The 12753-nt window shown below is 42.7% G+C and overlaps 1 pseudogene; it reads right to left on the reverse strand.

Moving 5' to 3' along the window:
• Positions 1-546: 546 nt before the first annotated feature.
• Positions 547-4092, reverse strand: LOC122144874 (annotated as a pseudogene).
• Between the last annotated feature and the right edge of the window lie 8661 nt (positions 4093-12753).

The following is a 12753-nucleotide window of genomic DNA, read 5'->3' on the forward strand; positions in this document are numbered from 1 at the left end:
AACTATACCCGGTCTCCCCTAATTGTCTGACGAGTCTTGCCTACCCTAACTCTAAACCTACCCCTTACAATAATGAAATATAATAATTATTGTACAGTGAGACAAATGCTGTGTCCAAAACCGCTCCCTATATTGCACTATATCGGGTGTCAGCCATTTTGTAGTGCTGTCCCTTGTTCCTGTTTTTTTTTTTTTTTTTTTTTTTTTTTTTTAGAGCGGCTGGCAACAAACGTAAATAAGTGCATTGCCGCCACCTTCTGCTGTGTGGAGTGTGGAGCAGCGTTATATATTCTCTTCATCAATCCCGTCTCTCTAATAAAATCAAGGGAGACTTTACTATTTATTTCACTTGATCATTTTATTAAAACCTTGTGATTCTTGAATTCCATTTTTCCTTATTTCTTCTATATGTTTTTTTCACTTTCTTGTTCATACTTCGTACATTCAATAAATACATGAGGTATTGTTTCTTCAACATGATAGGTAGTTTGCATTCCCTTGCAAAACTTTTGGATTCTCCCATGGGCGCCGTATAGGGGGGAAAAGTTAGGACTGACAGGGGCCCCAACAAATAGGTAAAAACTAATTTAAAATTTTTATTATGTTATACACTATATTAACCATCATCATTGAGTATATTTCAAATAATAATAAAATGAATGATGTCTTTAATTTTACTTATTTTGGCAATAAAAGTTAAATATCACCATTGACCAAAAAAATAAAACTGTATCTGCATGAAATGGTTTGGTCCTGCCTTAGAGCACTCATCAGTGATGGTGTTTAGTTAGTTACAGACAGACAGTCAATGAAATACAGAGACCATAATGTTGAGTAGGAAAATAAAATCTGGTTTTCAGAAAAGGAAAGAGAGAGAGGAAAGACAAAAGAAAGGGTGTCGTTCTTTATTCCAGTTTTTCACCAAGAAAGGTGGGTAACGTTAGCCTTTAGTCTGTGAGTGGTATTAACCTGTTGTCCATAGTGAAATAAGCTAGCTAGCTGCAGGCTAGTGTTAGACTACATTTCATCAACATTTAATCAGTGCAGGGAAACGTTTAGCAAGATATTCATATTAAATCATTGTCTATGCCCCTTTTAGCAGACTTAACAAACAGATGAGTCAGCAGCACCCCAGTCTCCCCATAACTGCACCCCCCCCCGTCCCAGTGAAGAAGAGGAGCAGCACTGTGTTAATGACTTAGCATCATTCCAGGGAGTCTGTGTGGGGGTCTCTGTCTCTCTGGCTCGTTTTTTACCATAACAAAAAAGAAAATGAAATATTTATTAATGACAGAAATCAAACACAAATTATTTTCTCACATAATGACCATTATGACATACATAAAAAATAAATAAAAAAACAACCTCCTGTCTGTACTGGATGCAGTTAGAAACAATGAGTAGCTTACCTCAACCTGCATGTAAGTTACAGACAATATTAAAATAATACAGTTGGATGTGTTCATTTAGACTGAATTTTGGCTGTTAAATGACATCTATAGATACAGACTTTATTATTCCCATCATGAAGGGCAATTTATTTGAAAAGCTTGCTTGCGGTTGTCCATCGAATCCGATAATGACATCCACTTCTGTCTTTTAAACGGTGAGTTTTTTCTGATGGCTGAATAATCCGATCCGATCCTGGATCCACAGGTTCTATTGCAGGTGGGGCATATATACATGTTATTGGTGTTACTGGTATTTACGGGTGTGTTTCTCCTGAGCCTTCGTTGTTGTCTCCTAACTGTCCTTTCCTCCTCCAGTGCTTGGGTCCCATCTAGACACAGTTGCCGCCAGGTGTTACGGTCAGCAGCCATGTTCTCCAAGTCCCCAGGTTTTATTTTGCACCTCTTAAGCACTGTTTTCATTTGGTCTTTAAAGTGTTTCTTCTGGCCTCCAGCAGCAGAGCGCTGGCCTAGTTGTAGCTGGCCATATAGCACTCTGCGGGGCAGACGGTTGTAGGGCATTCTTATGACATGCCCCAGACAGCGCAGTTGGGTGCTGGTGATTGTGGCCTCAATACTCTTGCAGCCTGTTCTCCTCAGGATCTCAGTGTGAGGCACTCTGTCACACCAAGTGATTCCCAGGATTGTGCTGGAGACAGCAGATGTGGAAAGTGTTCCAGGGACTTGATGTGGCGGCTATAAAGTAACCCATGCTTCACAGCTGTAGAGGAGGTGGTGATGATGCAGACTGCTTGGTAGACACATATTTTTGTGTTGAGATGAAGGTTCTTGTTCTGAAAAAAAACCCGCCGCCGGAGTCTCCCAAAGGCAGCTGATGCGTGTTTTTGATTCTGTTCTGGACCCTCACTGTCAATGCTATTGTCTTCAGAGATAATACTCCCCAGGTATTTGAATGATGGCACAATTGATAGTTTTTCATCCAACAACATAGAAAGATGGGTGGTGCGGGTGGGATGTTGGCACTCCACTGGCAGATTACCACTGTTTTGGCGGTATTGATGGTCAGCCCCATCCTGCTATATGCCCTCACTGCTGCTGCATCTAGGACAGACTGGAGGTCTTGTGGAGAGTGAGATACGAGAGCACAGTCATCTGCATACTGCAGCTCAAGTATCCTCACTCCGTGCAGTTTGGTGGTTGCTTGCAGTCTCCTGATATTAAAGAGGTTACCACCCAGCCTGTACGCTACTGTCACTCCACTGTTGTCTTGAATTTCCTTATGGAGAAGCTGGGTGAAACATATGAGGAAGATGTTAAAAAGTACTGGTGCCAGTACAAACCCCCTGCCTTAACCCCTGTGCGCACAGGGAAAGGGCTAGACTGTTGACCTCCTATTGTCACCCCCCCCTAGCAGTCATTCCCATCATGAAACTGGCGGAGGATTTTGACAAACTTAGTGGGGGGCATCCAAACCGAAGGAGGACTTCCCACAAGAGATCTCTCTGCACAGTGTCAAAGGCTTTGGAGAGGTCAACAAAAGCCATAAACAGGTCTTTATGTTGCTCCCTGCACTTTTCCTGAAGTTGCCCCGGGTTGTAAAGACCATGTCGACTGTACTTCTGTTTCTTTCTAAACCCGCACTGTGACTCGGGTAGCATAGACTCTGTGATGTTGTTAATCAGTCTTTGTAACAACATCACCTTGGCCAGAAACCTTTCCCTGCCACAGCAAGAAGCGATATGCCCCTATGGTTGTCACAAATGGCCCTATCCCCTTTGCTCTTATATATGGTGACAATACTAGCAGTCTCTCCATTGCTGTGGGATGCTTTCATCAGCCCAGGCCTTGGTGATGTAATGATGTAGTGTTCTTGTGCAGAGATACCCTCCCTGTTTTAGCAGTTCTGCAGGAATATTGTCAGAGCCAGGAGACTTGTTGTCCTTCAGGAAGCGGACAGCTGACAGAACCTCCAGGAAGGTTGGAGGTTGGCTAAGGTTGTCAATAGGGGGAAATTCAGGCAATTCATTCAGGATGGTATAGTCTTCTGCATCAGAGTCCCTGATTTAGTAAGGTGTTAAAAATGTTCAGACCCACCTCTCCAGGATGCTATTTTGGTCTTTCAGGACTTTGAGCCCATCTGCTGTTTTCAGGGTGATGCGGTGACTTATTGGGCCGTAAATAGATTTGACTGCATTATAAAAGTTGTGCATGTCATTTCTGTCAGCGAAAGACTGAATTTCATAAGCCTTCTCCATCCACCACTTGTTCTGTAGGGTCCGCAGAGTTCTCTGGACTTCCCGACGAGCTTTTTGTCAATGCTGTTTGGCGGTGCTGGATAAGGGTTTTCTTAGGGTTTCCTGATGTGCTTTGTGCTTGTTGCTTAGTAAGTTATGGATGGACTCCGAGTTGTTGTCAAACCAGTCTTGATGGTTTTTTGCTCTTATAGCCGATTGGTTTGGGTGCTGCTGCTTCAATGAAGGGCTGTAGTAAATAGAGGTCCACTGCTGTTCTGTGGCATTACCATCCCTCAGGAGGGAGTTCTAGCTCCCCTAGTTTCTCAGCCAGGGAGCGACGAAACTCATTCCTTGGAGTGGTAACTTCCAGGCGGACACAGTCTAGTCGCCTCCTACCGGATCCACGTTTTTCGGATGGGGGGGCGCACTTTCATGAGGACCTTGGTCATGATCATAGCATGATCTGTCCAGCACTCCACAACCTCTCATGGCCCGGGTTATGAGAACGTCTCTGAGATCACAACGTCTCACGATGACATAATCAATCAGGTGCCAATGTTTGGAACGTGGGTGCATCCATGATGTTTTGTATTTGGTCCTTTGCTGGAAGATGGTGTTGGTTATGGTCAGGGTTGTGCTCAGAGCAGAGGGTAAGTAACCTCAATGCCATTTGAGTTGGCCTGACCAAATCCCATGCCGGCCAAGCATCTTCCTTTCCATATCCCACTGTTCTGCCCAACACGAGCGTTGAAGTCCCCAAGCAGGAGGATCTTGTCATTCTTGGGGATCTGGTGGAGAGCCTCATCCAGTGTTTGGTAAAAAAGAGTCTTTAGACTCACTGTCAGATGGTAGAGTTTGAGCAGGGGCATACACACTTAGAAGTGGTGGCATAGCGGTTCTTTCACCAGGGGGATACGGGAGGGTCATCAGTCTTTCACTGATGCCCACAGGAGTTTCAGTCCTACAGAGCCATGGGCCCTCTTAGGTAGAAGGGAGGAAGAAGTGTAGAAGGAAAGGTAAAGGGAAAGAAAGTTACAGTGATGATGAGAATGACTTCGAGAAGCATGGTGGACCAGAAGGCAGAAGTCATAGGCAGGATGTCCTGACCCACCCGAGTTTGTGGTGCCAGCGGACGCTTTGACTGACAGGGACAAGGGAGGCTTTTGTGAGGGCACACGTTCTACCAGGATCCGAGATGATGGATGATGTACTAACTGCTGCAGGATTCTGATGGGAAAACCATTCCCAGATATATTATTGTGGAATGAACGATGTGCACAGACAAGGTAGAGTAGGTGTCAGCATGATTTTTATGAAAAGTTGATGTATTGCGACACTCAGAGAACGAAGAAAAAACAAAATAATGACCAGTTGTAATGCTTGACGTAAAGCCAGTCACAATTTGTAGTTTTCTTATGACTCATTATACCTACAGAAAACGCAACCCGATCTGCAATCTTCATAGTGTGGTAATATCAGATATATGGACGCAAAGCAGAGGCATATATTTGCCTTTCACCCTGTTACACTATGATGAACCACTGAAAAGATTTTGGAAACATTATTTTAAGGTACAAAAATGTCTCCTACGTGTTGCTTTGAAAGGACATTTTTATGGTTGGCTGTTTTAATCTTTCATCAAATAGTGAACTGCATACTGTATGCAGACTTGGCTTTTACAAATCACACCAGCAGTAACTAATTGTGCTTAGTACTAGTATAGGAACTACAAGAAGCAAGACAGTTTGCTACTGCAAGCCTTTGATTAGAGCATTAATATGTAAAGCTTAGGATCGGGCTCAGTTAGTGTCCTAGAGATTTGGTGTAAAAACAGCATCTGCGTCCAGAGGGGGTTGGCCAATTAGATTTTTTTTTTGTCAGGGGGGGACCCAAATTCCCTGGCGGCGCCCCTGGATTCTCCAATCTCCAGCAAATATAGGCTATTTGGTTTCTCTCACAAAACTAGTTGAGTTCGGTCAAATACTTCCTATATACTCTACAGCTTTCAGTGGTTCATAAAGCTCCATAATTCACATTGTAGAGTTTCATAGAGTTGTATTTTGAACTTGGACTCAAGTATAACCAAATGCAGCCAGTGCTTAGTTCACAGGGAATGGTTTGGGATATATCTACAATGCTTAATGTGGGCTATCCCCCTAGTGCATTAAGGGCACTGCGCTTTGGCGTTTTTTCATAGCCTTTTTTCTTTCCCTGTGCACAGCTATTATTGCCATGAATATAGTTATTATTAGATAGACTACGGGGCCGTTGAATGCTTGAAATCTGATTTGGCTGATGACCGTTCTGAGGTGTGCAATTATTTTCGCCTGGGAAACACACGACCCAACAGGGTCGAACGTAGATCCTGGCAGCTCTCTTGACCCGCTTACATTTCATATGTCACATATCACTTCGCATAGTTTATGGAATAACTGTCACGCAGTGTTTGTTGTAAAGAGGTGTTGTCAGCGCTGCCCTGACGATTTTATCAGTTATAGTGTAACGTTAGCAACTTAAAGGCCACACCATGACATTTCTCACTAGCGACGGAGTCTCTTTATTAACTTTATTAATAACTGCATTAGACCATGATATCAACTATACTCCGGCTTTCGCTTCGTTACCGCTCACCACCACCTCGGGTGTGCATTATTTTTCTAAATAATTCAATAGTCCGTCGTCAATTAATCCTTTACATATATCACTTAATTTCAAACACAGAAGCTGTACCTGGGGTTGGGTGACACTTTTTTGTGGGAACTATTCATTTTTCTCCTGTTTTTTCTGGTTAGTTAGGGAGGGAGTTACTTAGTCCTTTCACACCCGGGATTTATTATTTCTAGGTTTCCCTGCATGTGTTCCATTCCCCATGTTCTGTTGACCCATTTCTGTCCCTACTTGATTGATTAATTGATGCGTCCGATTAGTTCCCAGGTGTGTTTAGCCCTCCTTAGTCCCTGTGTTTAAAAACCATGTCCTTTCAGTCTATGTGTTTGTTGGGTCTACAAGTCAGTATGTGTGTCTTCCTCCTGTGTTCCATGTTAGATTTATCCCTGTGTTGGATTAATAAAGACTCTCTCGATTATTCTCAACTCTGTGTTCCTTCCGGCAGCGTATTGTGACAGAAGACCTGACCTAAACAGTTTAAATTGCGTGTCTCCCCTCTGTTTGTTTTCCTCAGTCCTTTTTTCTTTTCGTGTTGTGTTATGGATCCCTTCCAGATTCCCCGAATTCCTCCTCCTCCTGCTGGAGCAAAAGTATACGTTTCTCTCAAAGGACCATACGAGACAGTTCCTACTGCTAGCTAAAATCACCAGCTACCTGGACGATGCGCTCTGCACGTTCTATAACGCCAGCCTGAACACAAAATAAACTGTACGTGTGCAGAGCATTGTCGTCCGAAGGTGGTTCTGAGGGTGGTGAGCTGGATATGGCGTGCGTTCCAAAATGAGGAAGTGGATCTCATAGACTGAGAATCAGAACTGGAAGTTGAAACTGCCCCCTCTCCCCTCTCTCTGTCGTCTACGCTTGGTACCCCGTCATTGGTTTTCTCGTCCAGCCCTGAGAGGGCTTTCCAACTTCTCCAGTGCCCGCTTCCTAGAAAGTGTCCTCCAGCGTGCCCCGCATCCTAGTATGTGCCCTCCAGTGGCCACTCCTCCAATATGACCGCCCTCCCACCCGCTCCTGCCTCCTCCACCGCTGTCGTTTGGCAGCCCCTGCTCGACCTCAGCCCACCATCATTGCGGGCGAGCTAACCATCCTGCCATCCTCCAGCGCCGCTCTCATGGTCAGAGTCTCTTCACCTCCGCCTCCAGCCTCCAGGCTGGACCACCTCCTCCTCGGCCCAGTGAACCATCGGCTACCACCGTGGATCCTAGCTCCCTCCTCTCCGCCCGTGGCCAGGCAGTCCACAAAGCTCCGCTGGCGCCTCGTCCCTCCGGCTCTGCCTTGGTCTGGCGGTCGACCATCCTGAGCCTCGGACTCCACTCTCGGGCTTCACCTCACTCCTCTGTCCCTCTGCACCTCAGCGCCCTCTCGCTCTGGCTCACCTCAGTCCTCTGTCTCCTCAGATCCACCTTTGAATCTCGATCCCATCTCCGCGTTTGCCGGCGCCATCAGTTCTGCCATAGGACCTCCAGATCCTACCCATCACCCTGGCTCTTCGCTCTCCATCTCCGCATCGAGCTCCTCCTCCACCGCTCCACAGCTGTTTGGTCGGGCCCCCTGGAGTCGGTGGCTCATTCCTCTCCATGGCTCCTACCCACCATGTGGCTCCACCATTGGGCTGTTATAGCTGTGGCCTGGGTGCCTTTGCTTGGCTCCTCCTGCTCCAGGTCCCTCCTGTCTCCTCCCTGGCTCCCTCCCCTCCGTTGTCTCCTCCCTGGCCTCCTTCCTCCGGGTGGTCTCTGTATGCTGGCCCCACCCCCGGAAGTCCCGTTCCTCCACCGGAACCTCCTCCCAAGTTCCCACCCATGGCTCCCTCTGTATTGTTTCCTAGGGAGGAGTAATGTCACACCCCAGGACTCCTATATGTTTCCTTCCCCATGTTCATGTGGAACCCAGTTTTATGTCCCTACTTGATTGATTAGTTCTCCAGGTGTGTCTCCCCTCCTTAAGCCTGACTTTAAAACCGATGTCCGGTTGTCCTAGTCTGTGTTTGTTGGGGGGGATCTACAAGTCAGTATGTGTGTTTTCTTCTCCTGTGTCCATGTTGGATTTACCCTTTGTGTGGATTAATCAAGACTCTACTCGATTATTCAACACACTGTGTTCCGTCCCGCAGCGTTATTGTTGACAAGTCCTTTAATTTTTTTCTTGTTAGGATAGTTATCATTTCGAGAAAAAGGAAGATTCAGTTTTTGTTTGGTTTTTTTGGCCTTGGCCCAACCCTGAACCCACTTCGCTTCCTGTTAGGTGTGCTGATTATTGCCCTTGAATTCAACTAGTAAAAAAGGAAAAGAGGGTTGCAGGACCCCTTGGCCTATCTTGTAGCCCCAGTGGTTCCCAATCCTGGTCCTGGAGAACCCCCAACATTGCATGTTTTCTGATGGCTCCCTTATCTGGCACACACATTTGAGGTCTTGGGGTCTTTTACTAATGAGCAAAAGGAGTTGAATCAGGTGTGTTTGATTAGGGAGACAGTTTAAATGTGCAGTTGCTGGTGTGTTCGCAGGACCAGCAGGCGGGAACTACTGTTGTACACCAGTGGTTCTCAATTCCAGTACTCATGACCCCTGGCTTCTGGCCCATTTTGTATCTCTTATCACTTCAGTCAGCCATTTTGTCTTCTATGCGTTTTATTGGCAAGGTTATTTCAGGTATTATTTACATTTTTATTAGATTATTTGTTGTATATTTCTAAGTAGGGGGCTAAGCAGCACGAGATTAGCACACTGTAATTGCGCTGTGGTTCTTCTTTTTCCTCTTCTCTAACTTTTGAGTCTGTCACCAATAGAACAACCTTCTGGAAAGTTATGAATAAATTGGTGCACAGATAGTGTTTCATCAACATTTCACCATTAAGCATTGCAAGTTTGGAGTCTCAACTCAAGCCCTCAAGGGCCCCAAAACAGCTCAAAATTGACACTTGTGTATATGTATTAACTTTTGAATTGGTAAAGTTTAGATGCAAAATTAAGTTTTTTCCTTTGATTCCTTGGCTCGTGCTGAGTCTATGAATGAGTGAATGAATGAATGATGCATTTAGATAGTGCTTTATTGTGTATTGTTTTTGTACACGCCAAATCGCTTTATATCATGTGGGGGGGGTCCTCATTCAACCCACCAACCATTGTGCAGCATCCACTTAGATGATGCGACCGGCATCCACAGGACACGGCGCCAGTGCCGCTCACTCACACCCCAGCTAGAGGTGGAAGAGGAGAGAGACAGAGCCCAATCAAGTGGCTTAGGGGATGTATGTTAGGAGGCCATGATTGAAACACGGCCAAGGGGGCAATTTGGGCCAGGACACCGGGGTTACACCTCCACTCGTTACTAAGAATGGTCTAATGCATAATAGAATTTATATTTCTATAGCCAGGGATTTTTACGATTTTTAATTATTCGAAAATATCAATTTTTTAACATCATCCTAGACTGTCTTGCATTTTACCAAAATTGCTTCAGATCAATTTTCAGACTATGCTGGAAAAAGATATAGAATTCAAGTTGATTAGTCCCAACCATCTATTCTCGAAAGAAGGTGTGAACCACTTTTACAAACAATGATAAAAAGTGAACATGAGACTTAGATCTCTGCATGCGTTAGCGTATTCAAACCAAGCTTGGGATTGCTATAATAACCATTCCTGAATTTTCCTGACACAGCCATTTTGAGTAAAAATAATCTTTAAAATGTCTATAATTACGTAAAGGTCTTCAAGCTTATAACAACCAGACCCAGTACTTGCAGCTTGAATCTATATTTTTTACAATGATTATTATTTTTTTCTGCCTTTTCTGTATATTTTAATGTTGTTTTTTTTTATATTTTAAAATGATTTTTTTTAAGTTAAGTAGTATTTTTGGGAATACAAATGTAATTTTGTCTTATGTTATTATTTGGTGAGTCTTGGCTCATGATGAATTTCTTTACCATTTGCGAAAGATTGAGTACTTTAATTTCTTTAAAAATATAAATTGTAATAATAAAAAAAAAATATTAATGAAAAAGAATTCAAATTGATGGGTCTATTCATTGTTTTGAACACATGCATGGCAACAATGTGGCATCACGTATCATCAAGTAAGGAACCATTTTAAATGTAGTTGTAGAGAAAAGTGTGTGTGTACTGGTCTGCTAAATCAATTTGAGTGTTTTAGTGGCATGCATATATAAATAGTGAGATTGTACTGTTTTTTGGTCATGTTCTCAAAGACAATCTACTATTATTAATAATATTAAATATAAAGAAATCATTAAAATAGAGCATTCAAAGTTTTCAGTGTATTCTTGAGGGTACAAAAATCCAATTTGACCCGTGACTCTGGATTTGACTTTTTAATAGAGTTATTTTTGTTTTTTTTTTTTTTTATGTAAAGCTATTCTGTGTATGCAAAGCAAACTGTGAGCGTCATGACAGCAGAACAGGCAGCAAGAATCCCATCACCTGCAACCTAGACCCACACTCAACAATCGGCTACTTTCCGCCAAAGCTACCTTGTCCATGCCATCCAGATCAAACCACTTTTCTGAAAGACAAGAGCACCGGCCACAGTAGGTTTTCAGTTTGCCTCAGATGTTGACCTTGCTTGTTTTCACACATCAACCGTTAATAATGTTAGAAGATCCACTGTTTTTCCATGTGAAACAACTGAATGATTATGAAAACCATCTTAGAATAAACTTAAGATCTTTATTTTATCTTTAAAAATAGGGTTGACACTACTCTAATCGACTTTTTACACATTTAACTAAATCATGAGTTAATTAATTCTAAAGTATGTTTTCCATTTGATAACTTTTTTGCTAATAAGAGCCATTAAAATTAAAGTCATCATTAGAAAAGACTGTAACTGTTCATATATATAAAATCATAAATAGACATCAAAGATTTTGTTATATACATCAAACGATACATTCTACAAGCGTGCTGTGTGGGCTGTGGTGTGTGTGTGGTGTGTGCGTGCGTGCGTGGTGCACTAGTGAGGGTCATCAAACGGCTGGGGTGGATTCACACACTGTGTTTTTCAGCCGACGGTCTTAATAGTGCAGACTTCTCATTGACCCCTTGATGAAAATGTTTCACAAAGTGTTTGTTTTTTGTTGTATGTTTGTGTGGTGTGGCTCTAATTGGTAAGTTAGAAATATATCTCCAAGTGCTTTCCATTTCAGAGTAATAAATCTGCTGACACTGTCCAAATAAGCTGGAGAATCTGAATTTGCTGTCTTCCAATTAAAAAAAATTAAAAATAAAAATAAAAAAAAATATTATGAGATCTACTTGTGTAGTCAGGCCTATCTTTTAGTGATTCTTGTACCACATCAGCATCTATAAAAACATCTCTCTGGGTTTGTTGTGTCAGCTCTGCTGCTGTTGCTATATACTTAGAAATTGTACAACGACGTTTTACCACCTTTGTAACTTCTGTGACAAACACTTAAGTTCTTCAGGTGTGTTTGGTGAGTCATTGTCAGTTAATGGGAGGAGCGATTCTGTTACTTTACAAGCACTGCACAATGTTCACTAAATACATGAAGATGTGACATACTTTGGAAGTTTGGAGCTGAAACCGTCCCAAATAGCACGAAATCAGTAAGCGGCTAGAATTTTCTACACACATCTGATGGTCCTGATGGGAGATTTGCAGGAGACAGGACTGAAGCTGGACAATCAAACTGGATCTCTGACCATCATGAACATCACAACTCACACGCGGGAGACTCTGAAGTACAGAGGAAGTGGTAGTCCAAGTTGGTCATCAAAAATATTCAGTGTTTCTGTCTATAGTGAGTATATAGAGATCATTTGTTCAAATGTTGTTACATATTCTTTTGGGTTATTAGAGGAATATTTATGGGTTCAGCACAAGTTAAGCTCAGCCTCCAACATAACAGCATTTGTAGCATACTGTTTGCGCCAGTCAAAAATGATTCAGACCGCGCTAATCGTTTTCTTTTAAATTAAAAAGAGGTTACAGTAAGGGAGCTTAAAATCTAAATTAATATTTACTTATTTGAAGCATTTAAAAGCAGAAATGCAAATATTATAATTAAAAAAACACACATTCATCTATTAAAATTTGTGAATAATTTGAGCTAAAGGGTAGTTTTCAGGTTAATGGTGTATACACACTATAAAAATGGTACACAAAAAAGGTTAATACATGGGTTGTGTTTTTTTTTTTTTTTTGGGGGGGGTGGTGGTGGGGGGTTGTTTGGTGCTTCCATCTCATACTGTTCACAGTCTTGTGGCTTTAGTACTATTTTAATGTTACGAATCAGCCTCATTCACTGCCATTGTAAGTGTGTCACTATAACGGTTGTTTACTTTTCGACTGGACAAGCGAATTTTTTTTTTTTGCTAATCTACACTGCCACAAATACGTTTTGACTGAGCTTAACCTGCCTAACTTGTCTGAAGCTGTCAACACCTACAACAAAAAAA

This window comes from Cyprinus carpio, unplaced genomic scaffold (genome assembly GCF_018340385.1).
Source record: "Cyprinus carpio isolate SPL01 unplaced genomic scaffold, ASM1834038v1 S000006795, whole genome shotgun sequence".
Lineage (NCBI taxonomy): Eukaryota > Metazoa > Chordata > Actinopteri > Cypriniformes > Cyprinidae > Cyprinus > Cyprinus carpio.